This window comes from Oryctolagus cuniculus, chromosome 1, assembly GCF_964237555.1.
Source record: "Oryctolagus cuniculus chromosome 1, mOryCun1.1, whole genome shotgun sequence".
NCBI classification, from domain to species: domain Eukaryota; kingdom Metazoa; phylum Chordata; class Mammalia; order Lagomorpha; family Leporidae; genus Oryctolagus; species Oryctolagus cuniculus.
In genome coordinates, this window is record NC_091432.1 from 71114232 (window position 1) to 71140510 (window position 26279).

General features: G+C 42.3%; 1 protein-coding gene across 5 annotated transcripts in view; it reads right to left on the reverse strand.

Moving 5' to 3' along the window:
• The window catches only part of TENM4 (teneurin transmembrane protein 4), a 2118216-nt gene that overhangs the window by 1399488 nt on the left and 692449 nt on the right, over nt 1-26279 (reverse strand). For all 5 annotated transcript variants that reach the window (XM_051821885.2, XM_051821866.2, XM_051821785.2 and 2 more), the window contains exon 4: nt 20364-20436. The gene's annotated coding sequence lies outside the window, so the exon portion shown is untranslated. The remainder of the gene's footprint in view (nt 1-20363; nt 20437-26279) is intronic.

Sequence of the window (26279 nt, forward strand, 5' to 3'; positions counted from 1 at the left end):
CCAATACAATCCCATCAAGGTGGCATGTACCAATGCCATCTCACTAGTCCAAGTGATCAATTTCAGGTCACAATTGATCACATTGATAGGTCTAAGAGTCAAAGGGATCACACAAACAAGACTAGTGTCTGCTAATACTAACTGATAGAATCAAAAAGGAAGAGAATGATCCATCATGGGAAGCGGGATACACAGCAGACTCATAGAATGGCAGATGTCCTAAATAGCACTCTGGCCTCAGAATCAGCCCTTAAGGCATTCAGATCTGGCTGAAGAGCCCATGAGAGTATTTTAGGCATGGAAAGCCAAGACACTCTAGCAAAACACAAACAAACAAACAAACAAAAAAACCTAAATGGAAGATCTCTGTGAGTGAGATCCCAGTGGAAAGAACAGGGCCATCAAAGAAGGAGGTACCTTTCCCTGAAGGGAGGAGAGAACTTCCACTTTGACTATGACCCTGTCGGAATAAGATCGAAGTCGGCAAACTCAAAAGGCTTCCATAGCCTTGGCAACTCATGAGTAGAGCCTAAGGAGATTACTGATGCCATAAACAAGAGTGTCCAATTGTTAAGTCAACAACAGGAGTCACTGTGTACTTACTTCTCACGTGGGATCTGTCCTTAATGTGTTGTCCAATGTGAAGTAATGCTATAACTAGTACTGAAACAGTAGTTTACACTTTGTGTTTCTGTGTGGGTGCAAAGTGATGTAATCTTTACTTAATATATACTAAATTGATCTTCTGTATATAAAGATAATTGAAAATGAATCTTGATGTGAATGGAATGGGAGATGGAGCGGGAGATGGGAGGGGTGTGAGTGGGAGGGAAGTTATGGGGGTGGAAAGCCATTGTAATCCATAAATTGTACTTTGGAAATTTATATTTACTAAATAAAAGTTAAAAATAAAAATAAAGAAAAAAAGGGAAAAAGAAGTAGGGTGGTGTATTGAAACAGGGTGCTTTTCTATTAATGTGTTTAAGCTGTTGATACAATGGGCACATTTGGGTTTTAGTACACAGTTCAATAACTCAAGTGTCTCCTTTGATTCTTCTACTAGGTTTCTCTTTCCAAATGCCACATTCACACCAAGCCGGAGGAATTTGCCAACCTCCTACCAGTCCAGTTAGCCTAATCTGACACATGAAGCCCACACTCTGTGAGTGATAGACAACATCATTCTGTGTGTCTTGTGTAAGACCCTGTCACTTCCTCTGCTTTGAAATACCTGCTCTGTGTATTGACAGACCCAGTCAGGAAAATCCGCTTTGGTATGTACAAGGCCCAAACTTTCAGGGAAAATACTTTCTGCTTGGAGATAAAGCAGGGGAGTCTGTTGGTTAGACAAGTGTGGGGGTTGGGTAAAGAAGCAGAGAATTCTGGGTACCCAGGAACAGTGAATATGAGATTTGGAACTAGTTGGACAGGACTAGGGACAAATTTCTACTCCATGTTTTACTATTTGGGTAACCTTAGAGAGGTTACATAAAATATTTGAGCTTCAGTTCCTGAACAGTAAAGTTTTGAAAATAAGAAGGAGTATTGGTATAAGTCTGAAATAAGACCATTAATATACAAAGTTGCCTAGCATATTTTCTGCCAAAGAAGAGGGGTTGAAATGTGTTTTTTTTTAATGATTATCACTGTCATCATCATTAGCTTCTTCATCATCACTGTCCTCGCTATCATTAGCCACATAAATTATAAACCAAGATTCCTCTACACCCCTTCAGAATATCAGAATCTACTGCCACAGAATAATTTGGTCAAAGGCGTACAGGTTGCAGAAACAATCTGCTTTCTCAAGTTCAAATATTTGCTTATCCCGGAGGCAAAGGAGAGCTTGCTTTAGAGATTAACATGAGATCCAATTTTAAATTTCCCATGCTGGAAGCGGGGATTCTCAATAATGACCTGGAGATTTGAATATCAACATTCCCCAGAGAAGAAGTAGCCAAATGGCATTCTCCGCCGCTTTTGGCAAATCCAATTAGTGAAAAGCTCACTTTATAATGAGTCATGGGAGGGGCTTGTGGAAAGAACGCTGACTAGAAATGAAGAGAGCTATGATCTAGTCGAAATAACACTTGTAATTAATATTTGCTCTACTCCGTGTAGTTTCAAACACATCTCATAATAATGACCTTTAGAATAAACCTTTGGGCACATGTTGTTATTATTGTTGTCCCAGAATCCAGTGCCTCATTAAGTCCAGCTGACTATATACCTTAATTATATCTGGATTTCAACTCTTCTCTCCATCATCACCAACAAAGTCCTTGATGAGGCCTTATTCCCTCTTACCTGAAGTATTTCAGTACTAAAATCTCACTGGACTTCCTTCCTCAGTTTCATATCTGCTGTTAATTTTTTACCCTTATGCCAGAAGTTTCTGTATAAAGCACAACCATGACTATCTCACTTCCCTCCATATAACCTTTCAAATTTGATGTCTCCAGATTGTCATGGGTTCCCTCCTTTGGTCCCTTCCTCCCTTGCAGGTTGTAGAAAAACATCATTTCTCAAAGTCTGCCCCAGAACTCTCATGTTGTAGCAGCAGTGAACACAGCTACTTTAGTGGAGACGGAAGTGGGAGTGGGTGAACCTAAACAGCACTTGTTTGTCCTGTCTCCCTGTTTCATAGCCCCTCCCTAATCCGAGTGGTCTATGAAACACAGTGTGAAATCTCAGGGGCCTATCAAATGAAGATCAGCATCCTTGCCTGGGGACAGAGTCCACATATACCCCATAAGGCTCCGCAGTGGGGCATTAGCCTGAATGAAATACATATACTCAGACCTTAGTCCTTTGTATGAGTTGGATTGCTGTTTTTTTTCACTCAACAGCACCATTATTAGATCCCTGTGTAATCAGACTCACTGCCCTTCTTTAATGTTGGTTTATCTTACACATGTTTTTTCACAGCTTTGTGTATATGACAGCACGTATCATTAGGTACAATTTTATGCCTGTCTCTCCCACTAGTCTTTAAGAACAAGGAGCATCTTTTGATCACTACTACAGTAGCAGGTGCACAGTAGGTACTCAGCAAATATTTATTGAACTGAATGTCAGTCTTTATTTCACAAGGTACTGTGGTAAAGACTTGATTGATAAGAACTGAATTAACTTCTTGACACAGAGCTATTGCATTGTGAGAAGTGTCCCAGTACCTCACCGACAAAGTAAATTGGCTAACTTAGAGTATCTAAAGTGATTTTTGGAATCTGCTTGGGATAAGGGGATGAGTATGAGGCAAGAAGGAGAATGACAGAGAAGAAACATATGGGCAGGATACAGGGTTTTCTGGCAACCCTAAACTGTGTTAGTAATCTGTGCTTTTGACCAGAAAAATCAGTGCATAACAGCTGAGAGCTGATGCATGGGTGATCACCATAGCAACAGCATGACTCCCAGGATAGGTCAAGACTTGACTGTAGCCAAGTCAGTGTATTATCATTTCTTAAGAACGAATATAGAGTACCAAAGTGGAGGGGACCCCTTACCACAGGAAATATAATGAGAGAAAAAACTGACAGAGCAGTGAGTGCAGCAATTCTCAGGGGGACAGACCCTGAACTCAGAAAAGGTGAACATTCCAGTCACAAAGAAAGCATTCTCTCTTTGGGTACAGAGAAGCTTCATCACAGCTGAGCTTGATTCTAATGAAAAAAATCCTTCATGATAATGTTTTGGCCTTCCTTTTGTTTCTTTTTCCTTCTTTTGAAAATTCATTTTTTTTAGTGACTACCTATGAAAATAGTCATTAAAATATATGCCTCGGAGTCAGACTCAAGCTCATGTCTCAGTGTTGTCCTTGACCGGAAATGGAACCTCAGGTGTGTAACTGTGGTAACTGCTCTCTTCCTGTGTGGCCTCATTGGTGAGTACTACAACTGCATTTCAACTGTCCCAGGGCTTCCTCTGAGGGCTGGAGGCTGTTCTGCTGGCATGCACACAGCAGGCTAGAAGGCCTAGATAATACTGCCCCTTGAAACCCATCCTTAGTAGACCTAAACCCATGACTGTGGAAGGTGCTAGATAAAAACATACCCCAGCTGTCTTGCTCCTCTGATGGGATAGCTCTCAGGTAAGTGCTCTGCAGTGATTGAGTGCTGGAATTTTCCAAGTCGGATTCAATTCCAGTTGCCCACTGGGGTATCTGGTAGATAGTAGACCCTTTGTTGGCAGGTTTTGCTTTAGTTTCCCTTCTCTCTAAACTCATGCTTGCTTGCTGGTTGCATCTCTTAAATAAACCACTTGCATTAGAATCTTATTTTCCAATTCTGTTTCTGGGGTCACAAATGACTTTATCCCTGTGTTTGTCATTTTCCTTTTCTGAAAACGCTGACTGTGGTACAACAATGCTACTTGGGAAGATCATGTGCCACACAAGGTGCTTAGCACAATGCCTGGCACAGTTGAATGCTCAAGCCTGGTAGCTACAATTTATACTGTTATGTGTTCAATATGTGTTAGATATTATAGGTAAGAGCTTAAGATTTGCTAAGTATGCCAAGTACCTTGGTTAGGCACTGTGCATAGGATGATAAACAAGATGCTACCGATCTTTACCTGCATGCAACTTATAGTCTCATGGAAAGTGTATGTTCATGAGTAAGGGTTGCATGAGAGAGAAGGGGGTACCACTGCGGGAGCACATTGTAGAACTTAGCCTAGTACACAGGTCTCAGAGAACACTTTGAAGGAAGTTGGTATTTAAGATTTGATGGGATTGGCTAGGGAGTGTGTGCACATGCATGTGTGTGCGTGTGTGTGTGTGTGCGTTTGTATACTTAGGTATTCAGAGATAATGTTAAAAGTAGAGAAAATTGCAGGGCTGGGGCTGTGGCATAGTGGGTAAAGCCACTGCCTGCAGTGCCAGCATCCCATATGAATGCGGGTTAGAGTCCCAGCTGCTCCACTTCTGATCCAGCTCCCTGCCATGGCCTGGGAAATTAATGGAAGATGGCCCAAGTCCTTGGGCCCCTGAACCAATGTGGGATACCTGGAAGATGCTCCAGTGTCCTGGCTTTGGATTTGCCCAGCTCTGGCCATTCCAGCCATTTGGGGAGTGAAACAGCAGGTGGAAGCCCCACCCCTCCTCCCCCCTCCCCGCCTCTCTGTAACTCTGCCTTTCAAATAAATAAATAGATCTTTAAAAAAAGAATATTGCATGGTGAAAGGCCTATGAGAAAGATAAATAGGGGGAGGTAGAAAGGAAGTAGGGAGGAAGAGAAAGACAAAGACTGTAATTGCCTGCAAGGAAAAAGCAAAAAACGGCCCATCTCATTGCACATTTATCCGAAATTCACTACTTCAGTTTTCAAGGTTTTTTTTGTGTGTGCGTTTATGTGTTTTGTTTATCGATACTGGGAAACCAGAAAAATATCTGGTGAGCAAATATTGCTGCTGAGTTACTGAATACGTTGATAGATATCCTGATTTCATTTGAATCTGCCTTATGAGGTGGGTGACTATCAGGCAAGTCCCCTGACTTGAGTCAACTCTGGGCCACCAACAAGAGGCACTTAAGTTGAAAAGTTGAGAGCGCCACCCTGAGGCTGAGCCAATTCTCATGGCGGTGACTACCAGGAATCTTCATGGTGGGCTCTCTTCTCACAGGAACAGCCTCATCTTGACACTGTGCCATGATTCAATGTTAGCACCTGACATCCACCCCTCCCCCTATTCTGGATTTTAGGTCTCTGTCTTCTAATACTAAGAAATGTACGCCTTCAGCAATGTAAGCAGCCAAGATCATTGCTGAAAGCCTGAGTGATCTTCCTGACTCAAGTCCTGAGCCCTAGAGAAGTTATAAATCAGACAGCTCTGATAGAGATGAATTAAACATTACATGGTGCAGCTCTTTGAACTCTTAGAAGGCAAAGTGCTCAATAAATGAAAGTTGTTATTAACACTTCTGGCTGTAGAAGACACTAGGGCAACTAAGAACCCTTACTTTTTAAATCTTTTCCTTTCTATTTTTAGTGGCTGTAATGAAACTTATTGGCTTACAGGTATACCCTGGTCATCTATCTGGGCTTTAATGTTGAGTAACTTCAAGAGCCAACAACCACTGTAACCACCACTGCACAGACATCATCAGGAAGACATATGTTTTATTCTTAATTGGATGGTATGGATTGTTTTTCTTTGCAGTATTACTGGAAAGTGATATGAGTGGATTTTCCAGAATGGAGTAATAAAAATAAAATTTGATTGATTAATCCAATAACTATGGCTAGGAAGTATTTTGTGCTGCAGGGGAGAGGAAGTGCACAATGCCCTGCAGGTAGAGGCTGTACAACTCCTATTTGTTAGAGATAGAGAGTCCTGGGCTAGATGCTGACTGGGACCTTAGTGAATAGCTCAGGCTTGGAAGCAGCCTCCAGCCAAAGAGCCTGCCTTCCTTATGAGCTGTATCTTGTGAGTTGTAACTTTGGGACAAATAGGTATAGATGGTACATTACCTGTGCAAAGCCTCTTAACAAGTCACTGTTCATTTTCCCCGTTATTTTTAAAGCAGAAAACACTTAGTGCCTGACTATGGAGGGATGCAGAGGAGTGCTTAATCCCAAGGAAAGGTCAGCTGAGGGGGTCTGTAGTTCAAGTTGATTGGCAGAGAATTTCAATTAGGCACCATAAAACTTGTGGCATTGAAAACTCTCTAAGAGCACATTTTATGTGGAAAGGACCATACTAGCTTCTGCAAGGTATCTACAAGCCATTTCCCTCCCATATCTCCCATATTAAGAACCACTGCAATGAGGAATAAACACATAGACAGGCAGCATTGGAAGATTTATTATGTTTTAAATATATTTGTAATCCTAAAATGATCATTTGGCCTGAAATGCCATTTATATTTTATCCTGCAGATATTCTCTAAAATTTTGACCAGATTTTTACAAGCTATCAAATGCATTGCTCTAAAAGGAGGTATACCTGAGCAAACTGGAGGTGGGAGGTAGGGTAGAACTCGTACTTACCCTTCAGGTCTCATTTCAAACGTAATTTCCTCTCCTGGTCCCCCATAGCCCTTCACACACACGTAATACACACATGTCTTTAAGATGTCAGCTCCCAGATTAATTGGACTTCCTTGGAAGAGGAAACTCAGTGTTTTTCAAGGTTCCGTTCCTGGACCCTGGTGGCAGGAACACTTGCCATAAATGCCCATGGGGTGCACAAGCAGCAAGGGCTCCCCATGTGGTGAGACCTGCACCAACGGGGATCCAAGGAGGTCAATGCAGAGTTCACTGCTAGCCCTGCCACCTTCTAGAGTGAGCCTTGCTACCCTGCCAGTTTAAGTCAAACAGGAAAATTCACTAGATAAAGTGGCTGAAAAGGAAGGATTAGGGATGACTTCAGGAGTGACTCGATGCAGCGACGTAAACAGCACCAGGACCTTCCTGTAATCTGTCTTCCTTGCTTCTCCTTCTACGTTGGCTCAGTATGTTCCCAGTGCAGATGGATTTTGCTTCTGGTAGTGGTGAATGTGATTAATTTCCTTGCTTGTGCTTTATATTCATTATTTCATGTAAATGGGCATGATTTTTTTAGATAAGCCAACTGAATCTGCTTTCTTTAATTTTATAAATGAGGAAACAGAATCACAAGAGTCTACCAGTTTGAATAATGTCACACAGCTAAGAAGCTGTGAAGTCAGGAATGAAACTTCATTCAAAATATGTATGTGGAGACGGGAAAGTCTGAACTTTGTTATTATTTAGACAAGTAATCACACCTTTCTGAGCTTTGGTCCTCCTAGCTGATAAATAGAAAATAGTTAACTATCCACACATATTATATATGAACATACACTATATATTATATATGAATAATAACAATTATGTGAAGACAAATTTATGGGTAAATTTAGCATATGTACTATGCATATACACACATATATATGAAATGATGTATTTGAAAAAATGTTGGCACATGGTAGGTTATCAATAAATACCCACAGAGTTAATTATATGATCCATCTAGCATGTGTACAAAACCTGACAATGAAATACATGACCCTTATGGAAAGTCATTCCTACTAGCTTAAGTTTGACTTACTAATGCGCATCTTCTCTGCTTCCTAACATTCTCATCCACTTATGTCGTTGTGCTATACTGTGTTACATTTGTCATGCTCTTGCAAATACAAACATAAGTCCTAAGAAGTAACTTTCTAGTTTTTATTCAAAACTATTTGTAGGGCACATAACTACATGTCAGGGACTGTGTTAATCCCTGAAAGACATGGGAAATAAGACAGATCGAGCCCCCACTCTGGTGGAGCTTATATTCCATAGGAAAGACAAGGCTGCAAACCAGAAAATAAAGCAATATATAAGAAAGCTTCAGGTGGAAAAGATACAGGCTGTGAAGAAAACAGAAAGCATCAGGGAAACAGAGAATGAAAAGCAGGCAGATTGAGCTGTCAGAGTAATCTTTTCCAAGAAGTGTTTATCTGGATAAAAGCTTGAAGAATCAAGAACAGTCTGGGTCACGGAATACGTTAGAAGTTTAGTTCTGGCACACAACACAGTAAGTACAAAGGGTCTGGGGTAGAAGCTAGGTTGGCCTTCTCTAAGGTCTGCAGGAGAAGTAGAGTTAGTTAGGGGAAGGGAGACAGTTGCTAGAGGCCAGCTCACGTCAGGCCTTGCAGTCCGGGTAATGAGAATGCACAACCTTCTCAGGACACTGGGAAGCACTGGGGAGTCTCTGAGCCAGCATCTCAATCTGATTTTCTGGATGATGGATACGCTGCAGGGGACACCAGTGGGAACAGAGGCATCAATTTTGGAAAGATGATGATGGCATGAAGCAGGAGTCCTGAAAGTACTGAGAATTGTTCAGATTCAGAAAGTACTCTGAAGGTATTAGCTGACAGGACTTGTAAGAGTTATTCAAGTTTTACTTGTTTTAAAGGGAAAGGGACATTTAAAAATGTTTCTGATGAAAGTCAGCATTTGCAGAGCACTATAAGTTGTGCTCTGTGCAAGGTGCTTTCTACTAATTACATGATTTGATACCTTTTATTATATGATTTGATACCTTTTTCATACTTGCCATATTTCAATTTTGTTTTCATTTTTCAATTCTGAATCTATTTATGTAGATCTTGACCTTGTTAGCATTGTCCCCAGTTGTCTGCCCTGGGCTCAATACTTAAAACTAACGGCAAATGGAACTTGTGAAAAGTTGAACCCCCTGAGCTGCCCAGGGGACAGTTTTCTTATATTCACCCTCTGGATCTTTGCTCTTCTGAGCTTTGGCCAACCAGACAGTGCTAGCAACTCTATTGCTGGCATTCCTGTTCTACAGCGGTGTGAATTTAATTATTTTGTAGATAGCTATTGTACATGAAGGAACAGCCAAAGTGATTTACACTGCCTGTAAAAAAAAACTTAAAAACAAACGTTCTTTAATCAGGTCTCAAGTGCTATGAAAATAACAGACATTTCATTAAGTCCATCTCTTGCAGAAAGAATCAGATGAGTTCATCAAATGGTTTTCTATACCTGAGTGTTCACACAGTAAAGTGCCTTTCTTGTTGTGTTGATTGATACAGGTGAGGGTAAGAATTAGAATTCACAGTCACTTTGGCCAAGACATCACCTCAACAGGTAGCTTCCGGAAGGCAGGCACTGCACATTCAGTGGAACTTGAACAGTGCCCTTCAAACTCAATATGGCAGAGCCGGCACTGTGGCGGAGCAGGTAAAGCCATTTGAGTCCTGGCTGCTCCACTTCTAATCCAGCTCTCTGCTCTGGCCTGAGAAAGCAATGGGAGATGGTCCAAGTCCTTGGGCCCCTATAACCACATGGGAGACCCAGAAGAGACTCCTGACTCCTGGCTTCAGGTCAGCACAGCTCTGGCTTTTGCAGCCACTTGGGGAGTGAACCAGCAGATCGAAGACCTCTCTGTCTCTGCCTCTCCTCTGTCTAAGTCTAACTTTGAAATAAACAAATAAATCATGTTTTTAAAAAACCCCTCAATATTATGCATCTTTGCTTAGGTACAATGCAATTCTCACTTCTCAATGTCAAAGTTTTATTGTTTGGAGTTGTGGTAATTTTTAAGCAATTAATAAAATCAATAAGTGACACCCTCAACTAGATTGTAGGCCAGTGCTTTGTGATGAGTAAGAATGAATATAAACGGAACCTGAATGGAGGGCTGCTGACAGAGCCCAGGACTTACTCCTGATTTTCCTTCTATATCCCACGGTGTCAAAGAAATTTTGGAACTGGCGACATATCCCTGGGTACTAGAGTTGAAAGGCAGCGATAAGCATTAGGCTGTTGGACACCATGAAGAGCAGTGCACCGACCCTGGTGTGAGCAGAATACCTGGGAGTTGAGAGTAGATGCAGCGCTGAGGTCAACAAGGAAAAGAACCGTGCATGATGGTCCATGGCTGTGCTTACTTTTCAGAACTGTGCCTCAGCCAGGTTGAGCTCGCCTTTTCCTGACACATTAACTTGTGTTAATTATCCTACCAGTTGAGACCTCAATTTTGCCATTTCTAAAATCAGTAGACTAACTGATCTCTCATGTTCTCTCAAGTTATGATATTCTGAGATTCTAGTTGCTCTTAAAAAAACAAACAAATTTCAAGGACAGCACAGTGAAAGATTATTGATGAACATTTGGACCCAAGTCTTATAATATATAAGTCCCAAGTTAAAAAAATTAAAAGAACAAATAAAAACCTGTATAAATTCAATAATTCAAAGATATATGTATTCACAGCTGGGTAGGGTAAAAATGCCTCCTCTTTTAACTTCTAATCTCAACATAATAAAAGGTAATCAAGTCTTCAAAGCTATAGAAAAAGAGAAGATCAGAAATGACTATAAACTGTGGAAGAATTATAGAAATCTCCTTAAGAAGTTTCTTCTCAAAAGACACTAGGAACCTGAGAGATTTAACAGTAATTTAATTCAAGCATTCAAGAAATACATAAAGGCATTCAGTATTGTACATTCTGGAGAGCAAAAGATGGCAAAACTATCCACTTCATTCCACAAGGAAGATTTGATCCAGATCCCCAAAAGTTGATAAAATATTATGCAGAAATAATAAAAAACCAACAATTTACACCATGAATACAGATTAAAAACATTAAATTAACTACTTCGAATTAGAATTGAGCAATCTAATATAACTGATTCAATAATCCAATAGGAATAGCCTCTGTTTCAATATAATGAGGTCAAGTCATGCAATGGAAGATAAGTAAGCTAATAATTTTTTTTAAAAAAAAGATGATTATGGGGCCAGGACTGTGGCATAAAGTAAAGTCATTGCCTATAGTGCTGGCATCCTATAAGGACACCAGTTTGAGAGCTGGCTGCTCCACTTCCAATGCAGCTTTCTTCATGGCCTGTGTTAGCAGTAGAATATGGCCCCAGTTCTGGGGCCTCTGCACCTGTGTGGGAGACCTGGAAGAAGCTCCTGGTTTGGGATTGGCCCAGCTCCTGCCCTTATGGCTGTCTGGGGAGTGACTTGGCAGATGGAAGAGCTCTCTCTCTCTCTCTGCCTCTGCCCTTCTGAATCTCTGCTTTCTAATAAATATATAAATCTTTAAAGATGATTATTTCAACATCCCCAAATGTATTTAATAAAATTTGGTGATAATTTAATTTGTCAGATTGGCATCATATAATTCTCCTTTATTTTATTTTATTTTATTTTATTTTATTTTATTTTATTTTTTGACAGGCAGAGTTAGACAGTGAGAGAGAGAGACAGATAGAAAGGTCTTCCTTCTGTTGGTTCACCCACCAAATGGCAACTACTACCAGTGCGCTGCACCAATCCGAAGCCAGGAGCCAAGTGCTTCCTCCTGGTCTCCCACGTGGCTGCAGGGCCCAAGCACTTGGGCCAGTCTCCACTGCCTTCCCAGGCCACAGCAGAGAGCTGGAATGGAAGAGGAGCAATTGGGACTAGAACCCTGGGTGCCGGCACCGCAGGCGGAGGATTAGACTAGTGAGCCGCGGTGCCGGCCTTATTCTCCTTTAATATGTTGAATATTTCTACTTGGAAACCCCAACAAAATGACTCTTTATAAGGGTCCCTACATGCAGAGCTCTAACTTAAAAATAAGACAAATGTATGTACTGTGCTCCTTATTGTTTAACATTATTTAATCCTAGCCTATGCAACAGATCAGGAGAAAAAATGAAATACATATTAGCAATTTTTAAAACAGTTTCATAGACCTTGTCAGCAATTCTGAATTTCAAAATATTCTGAACATTTTGCATCACTGATTTGATGCAAACTCTGCTCTGAACTGATGTAAAGCCTCTTAATGTAAATGTTTATCCAGCTGCAGAGATGTTAATATGCTTGATTACAGGCCTCTTCCTCAGACCCTGCAGAGACTATTGGAATACACACCACATTACCATTCAAAATTCTGAATTACAAGATATATCTAGCCCGGAGGAGTTCAGATAAAACACTGTCAATCTCTATTATGTGCAAATGGCATGATTATGCACCAAGGGCATTTTATACATCAGATAATTTTTGTTAGAATTAATAAAAGGTGTTTAATGTAAATGTCTTTGTCAACAAAGCAAAGGTTAAAGCTGTCTGTTTATATATCTGTTTGCCCCCTATGTTGGTAAGCTTCTCCAGGGCATGGGTTACATCTTGCTCATTTATCTACCACTTATGCCTGGCACATTGCTTGGAAGGATGTAAACAAAAATAGTATTTTAAGGAAAAAGAGATGAGTGTAGCAATGAGAAAATAAGTTTTTAATTTCTAATTTTAATACATACATTTCACACAATTCCAGTCAATATTCTGGTAGGAGTTTAAATTTTGTCTTACTTTGTCTTAAGAACAGGTTGATAAAAAATGTGTCTGGAAAAGCAAACCAAGCAGAATAACAAGGAACATTCTTAAAAGACAATGCAACTAGGAACAAAGCCCGATTCACGCTGGGCTCTTCTACCTACTCTCTCAGTGATTTTTGGCAAGTTGCTTCTAAGAACCAAGGCCCTCGTGTCTAAAATAATAATAATAGTAGCAGAAGCTGAAAGACTTCTAATATACTCATTATCCATATTTTCCCCTTTGTGAATTGCTTGTTTAGTGTCTCCTCTGGCCACTTCCTACTAAGCATGCTGATCTGTCTTCTGTGAGTTGATTTGCTTATTTTAAATGATCATATATGTGAAATAAATAGTTGTTGAATCCTGCCAAAGATATCAGGTCTATTTGGAGGCGCTTCTTATATGGCACTGATATTTACAACTTTTTCTATTCTCTTACCAAGAATTCATATTTGGTGCTTTATAATCTATTTCAAGGTATGGTAGAGTTAGCCTGAAGTAGAACTAAGTGAGGAATAGGGAAACAAGGTGATTTTAATAATATTTAAGGCAACATTATTAATATAAACATAGTTTAAAAAAAAAGAGCCTTTTTTTGTATTTTGAAGACTGTATCTAGAGGCACTGAGAAGGGTCGAGAATTCAACATCCACTTATATTCTGTGTTACAATACAGCTTCTAACGAAACTAGATTGCCCCAATCCCCTGGGACCCCTGAAACAGAATTGTCCACCTTTACACCAACACGGGTGGGAAGACTCGCCTGTGGCATGTGCTCAGGTGGACTTTAGGGAGTTTGTGCTGTAAGCCTGAAGTTCTACTGGGGTTGCCTGAAATGAAAACATGCACAGGAGAGTACTTGGTGTTTCATGCACAAAAGATGTGCCTGTGCCGGGCTTAGGTGTGGTTTCCTATGGAGGAGCAGGAGGTCATTGTCAAAGTATTGATGAGACAAACACAGTCAGAAAGCTAAATTAAAAAAAAAAAAATCTTTCTTAAAAATTTTATTTAAGAGGCAGAGAGACTGAGAAAGAGGTGGGTAGGAGGGAGAGGGAGAGAGAGAGAGAGAGAGAGAGAGAGAGACTCCTCCCATCTTCTAGCTCACTCTCCAAATGCCCAGGAGCTAGAAACCAATCCAGGTCTCCCATGTGGGTGGCAGGGACCCACCACCTGCTCCCCTCAGGGTTCGTATTAGCAGGAAGATGGAATCAGGAGTGAAGCTGCGACTTGAACCAGACATTCCAACACGTGGTGTCTTAACTGCTGTACCAAATGCCTGCCCCAATAAGCTGAAACTTTTTTAGTAATTAAAAAAGAGACAATGGACAAAACAGTGTTTGTTCAGTCACTGCAGCAAACCCCTTAAGTTGGTATTGCTATTTCTGTTTCAGGGATAACAAATCTAGGGCCTCAGAGAGACTAAAAAAACCAGTCTCGTGGTTTATAAATGGCGAGACCAAGATTCCTGTTGGTGGGACACTGCTTTTCCTGGTCCATATAGAAGAGTCTTCCATGGATGTTCACCATGAATTACTTAGACAAAATAGGGCCAGCAAGCACCCTGTTTAGGTTTACATACGTGAAGCTCTTGGTACTGTTTCAACTCTGAATTCATGAACACAGAGACTGCGATTGCAAATTTGGGAAAGCAGCCATGGGGAATGATCCAAAACTGAGTCAGGGGCTGAGGATGGCGTCACTGGGCTCAAGAGGGTCCAGTTCTTCAGAGACGTGAGCCAGCATCTCTCCCTCCTTCCTTTTTTTACTGCAAGCTTTCCATAACTGAGTGGAAGCCTAGTCTACTTCCTCCTGCCCTGGATGTCAAACAGGATCTGAAGAATTCAGTGTTAGCCTTAACTACTTAGGACATTTCCCCAAATGGGGGTAGGCCCTGGGAGACAGAAAAGGAACCCTATTTCTGCACAGAGTCTGAAAGGTTAAAGTGAGCTCTACCCTGGTACCTGTGTCAAGCACGTCTGAGAGCAGAGAGCATCACCCTTGTCTACCCAGGGTTAGGTTAACTCTCCCTCCACGTCAGAGACACCACCAGAGTCTATGCCGCAGTGTCTGTGTGCACATTAGCTCTGCCTACCACAGTCGCTGCTTTCAGATGAAGGCCTCCCTTGCTCTAAGAAGCCTCTTCTTGGTCAAGCCCTCTTGTGCTCACATGGCCATTTCCCAAGCAGGCTGCCCTTGTTGCCTCCCTGTGTGTCCACCCACTCTTCCCTTCCATTTAACCAGAATCTACTAAGTAACTAGGGATGGCCCAGCACCATGCTGGGTTCCCAGAAGATGAGCATTAACATAGAAAGACCCAGATCTCAAGGGTCTCACACATTATAAGGAGATCAATCTAGACCCTTGATCATTGCAATCTGCAGAAATGTGGCCCATGATTTAAGTACATAAAGCTCTGAATGGTTATGTTTTTCAAAGAAGCTAATTTCACAAAAAATTTGAAAGGTGAATGGGGGTTTTTCAGCAGACTGGGCAGCAGAGAGCCGAGAGCACTCCACGCTGAAGCAGCAGCCCTTGCACAGACAAGAGAGAGCACAGGCAGGAGCTCGAGGCAGGTCAGGAGGGGCGCAATGGTTATGCTGAGGAATGCAGTTTGGTGAAGAGCAGTGGGGAGCCATTCAACTTTCACCCATGGGGATAATTGCACAAGTCCTCCTATTTTTCCAGGCTAGCTCAAGCTTGGTATTGATCACAATGCTTCACACGTAGAGAGGGGATTTCCTTTGCCAGAGTTTGTCTACCTTACACCTGACTGATCTGTATATAACCTTGGACATTATTCCTTTAACCCACCAGTTTCCCAGGCAAGGCCATTTCTCCTTGTCCAGCAGTATTACCTGTGTCTGTAGGTGTTTGCTACTAAAGTGTGATCCGTGGATCAGCCAACATCCATTTTTCCTGGGAGCTGGTTAAAAATGCAGAACCTCAGGCCCTCCATGAGACCTACTAAATAAGAGTCTACATTTTAATAAGCTCCCTGGGGAGTCCTGCACACACTGGAATTCACTTTTCAGTAGACTGCATTATGCAGCCTGTTGGCACTGGGACAGAACTGCCATCCCTCACGCACCTGGCCTTCACAGAGGAGCAGACAGACTGACCTCCCGAGGATCACGCTAGGTTAATCCCTCAAACTGGGGTGAAAGAATGCTATGTGGATACATTTCACCCTTGAACAACCTTATAATGTGAGCTGTAGTGTTTTCATTTCACGGAAACTGCGTTTAAGCCACAAATCCACATGCACTTGAGGTACGCCTCTCTTCTCCAGAGTTCTCCACAAATCCCAGGAAGAATGACGCCAGTGTCTCCACCAATCTAAAAAACCAAGGTCCTATCCAAGAAGGAAAGGGAACTGCGAGTCCTTCAATAACCAGCTCTCCATTCCTGCGAGCCTGGATGGCCCCTCTCCAGCTCAGCCAGCCCAGTGTGCAGTTCAAATGCAAAGGCCAGATTGCAGAGTCAGAAATCCCTCAGGCCCTTCCGTCACCTCCATTCTACCTTTTCCTCTGTGGTACATGCAACATTCCAGCTCTCATCCTTGGGTTCCATGTTCTCCATCAGTCTGCTCTCAGAGAGGGAGGGAAAAGCAGATGGTCTGGTGTGACTGCCTGACCTGAGTATTTATGAACATCATGAGGACAAACCACCAGCATCTCCCAAGGTCACATCAGGGAGACACTGGAAAGCAAACCGCACTTTGAACCTGAGGTTCTATCAGCTGGAAATGGCATCGCCCACCTCCAGCCTACAGTGCGAGGCAGCATATCACTCACACCTCCCTTCTACATTCTAAAATACCTGGGTTCAAAACGAAGAGAAATACAACATCCGAAGTCCCAGTTTCACTCCTCATTCCAACCGGGACTAGAACCCGGGGTGCCGGCGCTGCAGGCGGAGGATCAGCCAAGTGAGCCATGGCTCTGGCCTATTTTATTTTTAGTTAATTAATTGATTTGAAAGAGTGACATGGCAAGAGGGAGAGATGGAAAGAGTGATATCTTTCAATTTGCTGGTTTGCTCTTCAAATGGCTGCAATGACAAGGTCTCATCCAGGTGGAAGCCAGGACCCAGGCAGTCCATCTTGGTCTCCCACCTGGATAGTCAGAGTCCAGGCATTCAGCCCATCTCCATGGCCTTCCAAGTGTATTAACAGGAACCTGGATCAGAAGCAGAGCAGTTGGGACTGGAATGAGCTCTCTGATATAGGATGCCGGTATTGCATGTAGTGCCTTAATCCTCTGTGCCACAAACACCAGCCCCTTTTTACATCTATTTAACCAAGGAATACATCCTGAAGTGCTCTGAATGTTGTGCCATCCTCCGAAGCCAGCAGGGAGGCAAGGTCTGTAACCAGCTCCAGGGAATCTGGACCACATCCCTGTTACGCCCTGTCAAGCTGCATCCATCGGATTAGGTTAGGAGTGAAGATGTTACACAATGTGACCAACGGGACCGGAAGCAATGACACGACCTGCCAGCCACTGCTTTCTTGACAATTCTGTGATAGAATGCTGGGGGCGGGAAGAGTGGTGATGTGGGGGAGTAGGGGACAGTTATTTATAAAAGTTTGCTTGGAGGAAGGGAGTAGCAAATTGGTCTTATTTCTCAAGGCTTATTTGTGAGTTTCACTAGTAAGCTGCAAAAAAAGTGTTTTTTTTTCTTTGATTTGTTTTATTTTGTTTTTATTTATTTATTTTTTCCCAACAGGGCAAGAGTTGTGTTTCAGGGGCTGGTTGGTCTCTTGGGAGCTGAGCCAGAGACAAAGATTTGTGAGGCTTTCTCTTTCATAAGATGAACCCTGTGCACAGGCAAGGCCAGGAAATGGCAACTGAAGGTTGAAGACACCTGGTGCCTGCTTGGAGGTGGCTGAACGGTGGCTTCTGTCTGTCAGCACTTCGACCTCAGGGCTGGCCTCCACGGGAGCAGGTGAATCCCCTGATGGTGGTGTTGGGGAACCAGATGCAGCTGCGCTCTCCCTGAGTGTGTCTGCTGGGGATGATTGCCGAGACATCCCACCTGCAGATATTCCCATGACAGAAAGTGCCAACGAGGACGGGCTCTTCAGACAGTGCAACCGCAGTCACTCAGAACTGGGCTAACCCCTCAACTGCAGCAGGTCAGTGCTGGGGAATTCCTAACCATGAACCTAGCGCTCTTTGCTCTACAGTAGGGAGTTTCAGCCTGCCTGACACTCACTCACCACACACACAGGACCAGGACCACATAGGAAAACTAGACATCTGATTTTCTTTGGGTGAATCACCCTGGAATCTTCTCTTTTGTTCACGGCCAGATGCACTTCAGTTCATTTGAAATGACAGAGGCAATGTAGTGTGGTCATTGGGAAATGGGTTCTAGAGCCATGTTACCTGAGTTATAACCCTGTTTCGATAGTTTCCTCCTTGTACAAACTGGGAAAGCTACTTGAGCTCCCTGAGTCTCAATTTTCTTCATTTCTAAAGATGAGGATGACAGTGGTTCTAATTCCATTGATGTAAGTGAATATGTTTGTAGACAATGTCTAGCTCATGGTAAATAAAGCTCATCTTCCATAAAAATTTTATTTCTGATTTTTGGCTCTGTCTCATCTTTTTGTCTTCTTAAGAGAATTTTTCATTTTGCCTTTCAGAACTGGAGTTGATATTTGGCCTTTATGTTGCTTATTAACACTTGGGCAAGTCTCAAAGACTTTGGCTTGGAGTTCTATGATTTGCCTACTCAGATAAAATTTCTCTTTGAAAACTTGATTTCTGGCTTTAGCCTGCTAGGCAAACTAAATCTATGAATTCAGTCATGACCTAATTGTCCGGATCTCAGTGGTGAAGAACTCTCACCAAAACCCATTAATTCAGAGGCTTCTTGACATGGTTCACCTATTGGTTCCTTCCTCTCCCAAATCAGATCTTTGGATTAAGAAAGTCAGCTCTGAGGCCTTATCCTTTCCCAGACCATATTTCTATGGCACATGACAGATGTTCATTAAATATCCTGAACAACTCTCCAGTTCCTTTTCTATACCTAGTCAACCGGTCATCACTGGTCATCATGTGGTCTGGCTCCAGGTATAGTAAGAGCAGTATTATGTCATCCATTTGCCCTCCATGGAAGATAGTTTCCCTAGAAGGGAAAGCAGTTGCCAGAGAATCCTTCAAGCTTACATTGACCTGAATTTACCACGTGTCTCAGCATGCTTGGGTGATCTATAGCTTATCACATTGCAAGCTTCAATTCTCCACATGGTAACTTGAGCACTATAACTCATTTTGTGTGCAAACTCAGAGGGTTTTTCTTCCTCAAATATTTATGTATTTAACTTTTATTTATGAAAGCTAAGAGACAGAGAGAGACAGGCCAGAAGAGAGAGAGAGAAAGAAAGAGATTTGCTAGTTCACTCCTCAAATGCCCACAACAGCTTGGCCTGGGCCAGCCCAAAGCCAGCAGCCAGAAATTCAACTAGGACTTTCATATGAGTTGCATGGATGCAACCTCTTGAACCATCACCTGCTGCCTCCAAGGGTGGACATCAGCAGAAAGCTGGAACTGCAAGCACACCTAGGACTCACACCCAGGCACTTGGATATAGGATGCAGGTCTTAAACATCATGCTAAATGCTCTCCCCATTTGTGTGAGAACTCCTAATGAAGTGCTTTAGAAAGAGCTTCCTGGGAATATAATCAGCAGCAACAGATAGTATTTCCATATGTTTAATTGCATATGGAAACTAGGACCCTGGATGGGGGTTCTGCACACCATCCACACGCAGAACACCTGGAAGTCATAGAACACCATGATTGTTGCACAGCCACAAAATGAAGGATGCAATTAATACCAATATCTAAACTAAGTGTGATTTTATGAGCAGAGAATACTATATTCCTGTGTACAAATGCACCAAAAACCAGAGCAAAGTGTTCAAATCTATAAAAAAATTAATCATGACTTAAGTGAGGTGACTGATTCTGAGTTTTTCCATTTACATTCTTTTTCATTAATTGGGTCATTGGCAGGTATACAGGGAAGGCAAATAAGAGCCAGTCCTAAGTCTCAAGAGAAAACTAGGGGTAAAAAGGTTTTAAAATGGCAAAATTTTATCCATTAACTTATTTTTTTCTGGAAAATAAAATTCTGACATTATTTGATTTTCACAAAGGAATACTTCCGAAAGAGCATAAATATCAGTATTTTCTGCCTTAGATTAAGAAAATGCTTCCCATGGAAGAAAAACAATCTACTCCAGCCAAAGAGATTGGCACATTTAATGCTGTCACTCTGCCAACTTTGACAGAGCCTGTTGTCAGAGACCTGCTGAGAATGCCACTTTCTAATCCACAGGATTTTTCTCAAGACAAAAGTGAAAAGGGCATGGACTCCTGGCATTGCTCTTACCCTCCCACCTTGCCCACCAACATGTTCCTACAAGCCACAAACACTTGAGCATGGAAAAATAAGAAAATTTGAATTTATATAGATAGACATTTTACCTTAGACATGCACATCAATGGCCAGGCAGGACGACTTTACTCAGCTGTCTTGTGAGCACCAAGAGTGCTTATCCTGAGAATGAGAAAACACAGAAAAGCACATAAACCCTAGGAATGTCTGCTTTTAAGCCTGCAGATCTGAAGTTCACAAAATGTAATGGGCAGGAAAGGAACAAGAACTCTTCACAGTAGTTTGACTGAAAACTAAGAAAATCAGGAAAAGACATTTTTCTCCAGTCTTTCTCCTAAAGATGCCTGGGAATATAGGCTGGTTACCTTGGAAATAGACATAATAGATGTCCAGTGTGCTACATCCAGCTGGGAAGGGACTGTATCATGAAAGAGAGGAAGAGAGGCTCTTATGTTAGAAGCAACCTGGTTCAATCATTTAGCTGCTCAGGATTACATTTGTCTCATGTATCAAATGGGGGCAATGATGTCTGTCCTCTCTAGACCAGCATGAGGACTAAATAAGAGGAGATATGCACTGCTTTTCCCGCCATGCCCTACACAGAGCAGGCACTGCTTACATGCTCATGTTGGCTTCCTGCACGGGCCCCACCCTCAGCCCTTTGAGTCTCCCATGATAACTTCCAACATCTTACCACAGTGTTAGCTCCATAGAGTTTAACTGAGAAAACATGAACCATCTCTAGGACTTCAAACAACTACCTTAAAAGCAGGGGTGAGTTGGGGGAAGAGATGATAGTTACCTTCATATTTAAACACAGCAACAACTAAACAGGTCTTCTACATGCTAGACCTGTCTATTAATAATCTGCTATGTGCTGATAATTGTATACCAATCATCTCTTCCGCCTTCACCACAACCACACAGAGCAGGTGATATCAGGACACCCAGGGATGGAGAAGCGAGGATCGTATAGCTCCTGCGTGGAGGAGCTGGGATTTGAGTCCATGCTGTCTCCCCTCCTGTTTGTTCTCTTTATCACCCCACAAGCTGGCTTAACCAAACCCCATGCCAAAGGGCTGCGATGTCCTCCAGCTGATTCCACACACTCTGTTCAATTTTCCCTTCCCCCTTCCTCCCTCCTTTCTTCTTTCCCTTTCTTTTTCTCTCCTTCAACATCTATTTTTAATCTGAGTTTACTCTTTCATGTACTCTGTTCTCTTTTGCCTTGACAGACAAGATCATTGATCAGTGCAGAACATTTAGGATCTCCTTTGGGCCTAGTCTTTCACTGGCTGTGTCATCTCAAAGGAGTCACTGAATTTCACTGAAACTTGGGTATTTTCCTCTGTATAGTGAATGTAGTAGATGAGACGATGCTAAAAGGCCCTTCCCAGCTTCTCAGTCCTATTACTTTGCAACTGTCTAAGATCATGCATATGCTGAGCACTTCATGGATACATAATGGTTTCGGACTCTAACAGCAAATTCCCTTGTTTTGGCTAAGGCTACAATTTCAAATTTCCATAAGACATGCATACTTCTGAACAGTCCACAAAGAGCCTATAAAGAAAAAAAAAACTGAAGCTCAAAGGGGTTGAGTAATGTACTCAAGGTCTCAGAGGAGTAGCAGAGACAACATTGGATTCCAAGTCTCTGTGTCTAACTTCTACAGTTTTTCAACTATCCCAAACATACAACACAAAAAGGTTAATGGACTCCAATCACTCTCAGTTCTGATTTTCAGTTGAAAATTTAGGTTATTGTTGATGATGATCATGATAAGTAGTATGTATTCTGAACTTCTCATGTGCTAGTAGGTAATATTAGACCTTCACACAGATCTTTTAGTTTGCCTATCACATCAGACATTACCTGTGATTATCCTCTCTGATAGAGGCAATGGGACTAACATTACTTGCCCTGAGTCACAACACTAGTAAGTAGGAACTGCAGATTTTAACCAGGAACACCTAGATCTTGGCTGAGTTTATAGTTTACCCCACTCACTGTGCTTAAAGCAGTTAGGATGCATTTTAGTTACTAAGCCGCAAGTGTGATGACTAGAGAGAAAGTTGGAGAAGCTGAGTTTGTGGGGTAAACCACAAAGACAGCCATGCCATTTAGTCACGCACAGATTCCAATAAAGGAGAAGACGTGGATATTTTTGCAAAAGATTTGTGAGAGACTGTTGGGAATCTGCCTCTTGAACTGTTTCCCCATTAAAATTGCCAGCTGGCCAGCTCCACGGCTCCCTAGGCTAATCTTCTTCTACCTGCGGTGCTGGCACTCTGGGTTCTAGTCCCAGTTGGGGCATCGGATTCTGTCCCAGTTGCTCCTCTTCCAGTCTAGCTCTCTGCTGTGGCACAGGAAGGCAGTGGAGGATGGCCCAGGTCCTTGGGCCCTGCACCCACATGGGAGACCAGGAGGAAGCACCTGGCTCCTGGCTTCGGATCGGCACAGCACGCCAGCCATAGCGGCCATTTGGGGGTGAACCAACGGAAGGAAGACCTTTCTCTCTCTCACTGTCTAACTCTGCCTGTCAAAAAAATAAATAAATAGGGCCGGCGCCGTGGCTCAATAGGCTAATCCTCCACCTTGTGGCGCCGGCACACCGGGTTCTAGTCCCGGTTGGGGCGCCGGATTCTGTCCCGGTTGCCCCTCTTCCAGGCTAGCTCTCTGCTATGGCCAGGGAGTGCAGTGGAGGATGGCCCAGGTGCTTGGGCCCTGCACCCCATGGGAGACCAGGAAAAGCACCTGGCTCCTGGCTCCTGCCATCGGATCAGCGCGGTGCGCCGGCTGCAGCGGCGGCCATTGGAGGGTGAACCAACGGCAAAGGAAGACCTTTCTCTCTCTATCTCTCTCTCTCACTGTCCACTCTGCCTGTCAAAAAAAAAAATTAAAAAAAAAATAAATAAATAAAATAATTGCGAGCTAGTGTTCTGACAATGATAAAAGAAATGACAGAGAAAATGTCAGATGATAGCGTTTGTCAGTAGGGTGTGCAGCATCCTTCACACTCAGGCAGTCGGGCCTATGTGCCGTCCTCCCCATGGGCAGAGGAAAACTGGGCTCCAAGGAGAATGCAAGTAAAGCCAACAGCAAATGAACAGAAGAAGCACCATTTATTTGGTTGGATGCCAATTCACCAAGAAAAGTGCCTTCCAGAATTGCAGCAAGCAGAGCCACGTGATTAGGATGGAGAAGGCAGTCGAGTGTGTTTGGCATCTGTGGGAGATTTGTTTGTATATTCTAATTGCATCATCATTTAGCTTTATTTCATCTGGAACCTGGCTGCCAAATGAGCATATTGATTAGCAGTCATGAATGCATATTTCTCAATTAAAAACCATCAGGCTTATAAAATCCCAACCACGTCAAGACCAGGAAGTGGATTTTAGCATACTGTGAGTGGTCACATTGGCCACTTTCTACTGAATATCAGCTACAAGTCTGGCACCTTAGAGATCTGGCTTACTGAAATGCCACAGCCCCTTTCAAAACAGAGATCACTGAACAGAAACTTGGAACAATTCAAAACTTTGACCAGTGCCACACAGACAGAAGGTTGTGGAGTATGGGTGTGAACTCACGTGTGTACCATTCACATTCCACAGCGCTTCTTGGTCCACACAGTTAGTACAGTGTGCTGGTTAGGAGTGCAGACTGTGATACCACACCGCTTGGCTTGAGATCTCAGCTCTGTCACCTACCAGCTCTGTGATCCTGAGAACAGCTTTCTGGACATCTCTGTGTCTCAGTGTCCTTATTGGTGGAACCAGGAAAGTAATAGTTCCAAAGTTGTTCAGATTACATGAGCTGCTCTGTGTAAAGTCCTTAGACAAAGGCCTGATATCAGGAGTTACTGTTATGTTTACTTGCTCTGGGTATTGTGGAAAGGAGGCTACAAATCCCTGACCTTCAAAAACTTGCTGTAGGCACTCTGTACTTCCAAAGACTTTGCAACAATTCAATTTTCCTCCCAGCAGCCCAATGCAGCAGGTCAGACCACTGTCTCTCCCTCCTAGACTGAGACGTGCAGAACCACTGGGCTGAAGGATTTTCAGTGCACTCAATACTTGATTCTTCTTTTTACATCCGAATATACCTGGAACAATGCTAGTTTATTTTACTTAGCCTTATTCATTGGATACTTTTGGTCTACTTGTGACAACCACTCTACAATTAGGTGCTATTATCTCTGCTTCACAAATTGATGGACCATAACATTGAAATAATTTACTCTAATGCCTATAACCGGTAGGGAATAAGGTTGGGATTTCAACCCAAATCTGAATGTGTCCCAAATTTACATGCTTGTACCCAAATTGTGGTATCTAATCACTAATTTCTCTTTGTTCCCCCTGATGAACTCTTACTCCTCCAATGAGATTCAACTCAATATCTATCAGCTTCCTGGACTGACATCTAATTGAACACATGCTCTAGGGAGCCCTTGCCCCATTCCATAAATTCAGGGCATCGTGTGAACAGTGATGGACACAACAAAGTATGCATTTGGTTTCAAGCTGGTGATAAACAAGTATGTAGTGGTATGCTGTAAAAAGAAGCAATGAGGGTGCTAGCGCTAAGAAAACTGGGGGCAAAAAGCCAGCGGATGGCACACAGCCTGTCTGAGGAGAAGACATTTAAGTGGAGATGAAGAATGAGGGCTTGTGAAAAGTGGGGGAGGGGCTCCCATGCAGAGCAGGAGCCTGGGCACTGGAAGAAAAGGAGCCAGAAGAAAGCACATGGAGCAAATGAGACAGGGGAGGTGGAGTCAGTGCTGGGCTTGGTAGAAGGTATTGGAGAAGCAACCTGGGGCGATCCGAGGTCTTGTGAGGTTTTGGGGTTCTGAGTGCTGCAGAGCCCTGTGTAACCCCTACTGATGGATACTTGTTATCACATCACATTGGTAGCCCACCCTAATTTGTCTGTTCCCACTCTAGACCAAAAGATTTTTAGGCACATGAGACACTGTTCAGGACCCGGTGAGCATTCAGTAAATTAACTAAATGAGTGAATAAAGTGCATCCATAATAAAGTTCATCCTAGTGGATTATAGATTTTTATTGAATGACAAACATTGAATGATACCATTTAGTGAATGATAACCATCATACTGCTGGAGTAAAGGAAGAAACCAGCATTTCACCCCTGGCTTAGAATAAAATCAATCAGACATATTCATGTATATATTTGGCTTTGTGTAAAAATAGATAACAATTGCTACCATTAATAGCTTTGCACTTGGGCCTGGTGCCATGGTGTATCAGGTAAAATCCCTACCTGCAGTATCTGTGTGGCCATTTGGGGAATGAACAAGTAGATGGAAGATCTGGTTCTCTCTCTGTCCCTGTCTCTCTCTCTGTAACTCTGCCTTTCAAATAAATAAATAAATCTTTAAAAAAAATAGGTTGGTACTGGACTGGTGCCTTACTTACAGCTTAGTTAATTTTCATGCCAATAAACATGAAGTAGATCCTGATAATTCCCATTTCTTATTAAGGAAAAAATAAATAAAAACAAAATCATGGAAGAGTTTGAACAAGTTTATAGATGACAAAGATAATACTTGCAGCATCGGAATTTGAATCCAGGTATTTTATTCAAAATCTACGAGAGTATTAAACAAGTTAGTAGAAAAATGGTGTTGAAAGGTAAGTGTGTTTTGATGCAAAAAAAAAAAAAAAAAAGATTGTGAAATCCATGCCTAGTTTTTCCATACTTCACATTTTCCATGAACTTTTGAAGACCTGTGTACGTACTTTGCAACCTTGTGATGTGTCTCTTAAGATAGTAATCCTCAGATTTTTTTTAGATTAAAAGAATTTAAACAGAAGACATTAAAGTAATAATAAACATCGAAAAGTAGAAACTAATTGAATTTTTAACAGTGAATGTTAATGAAAAATAAAGTTTGATAGAATCTCATTAATAAGTAGAATACAATAAAGAGAAAGGAAAGAACTCAATGCATGAAGGAGATGGTTTGTGGATACATT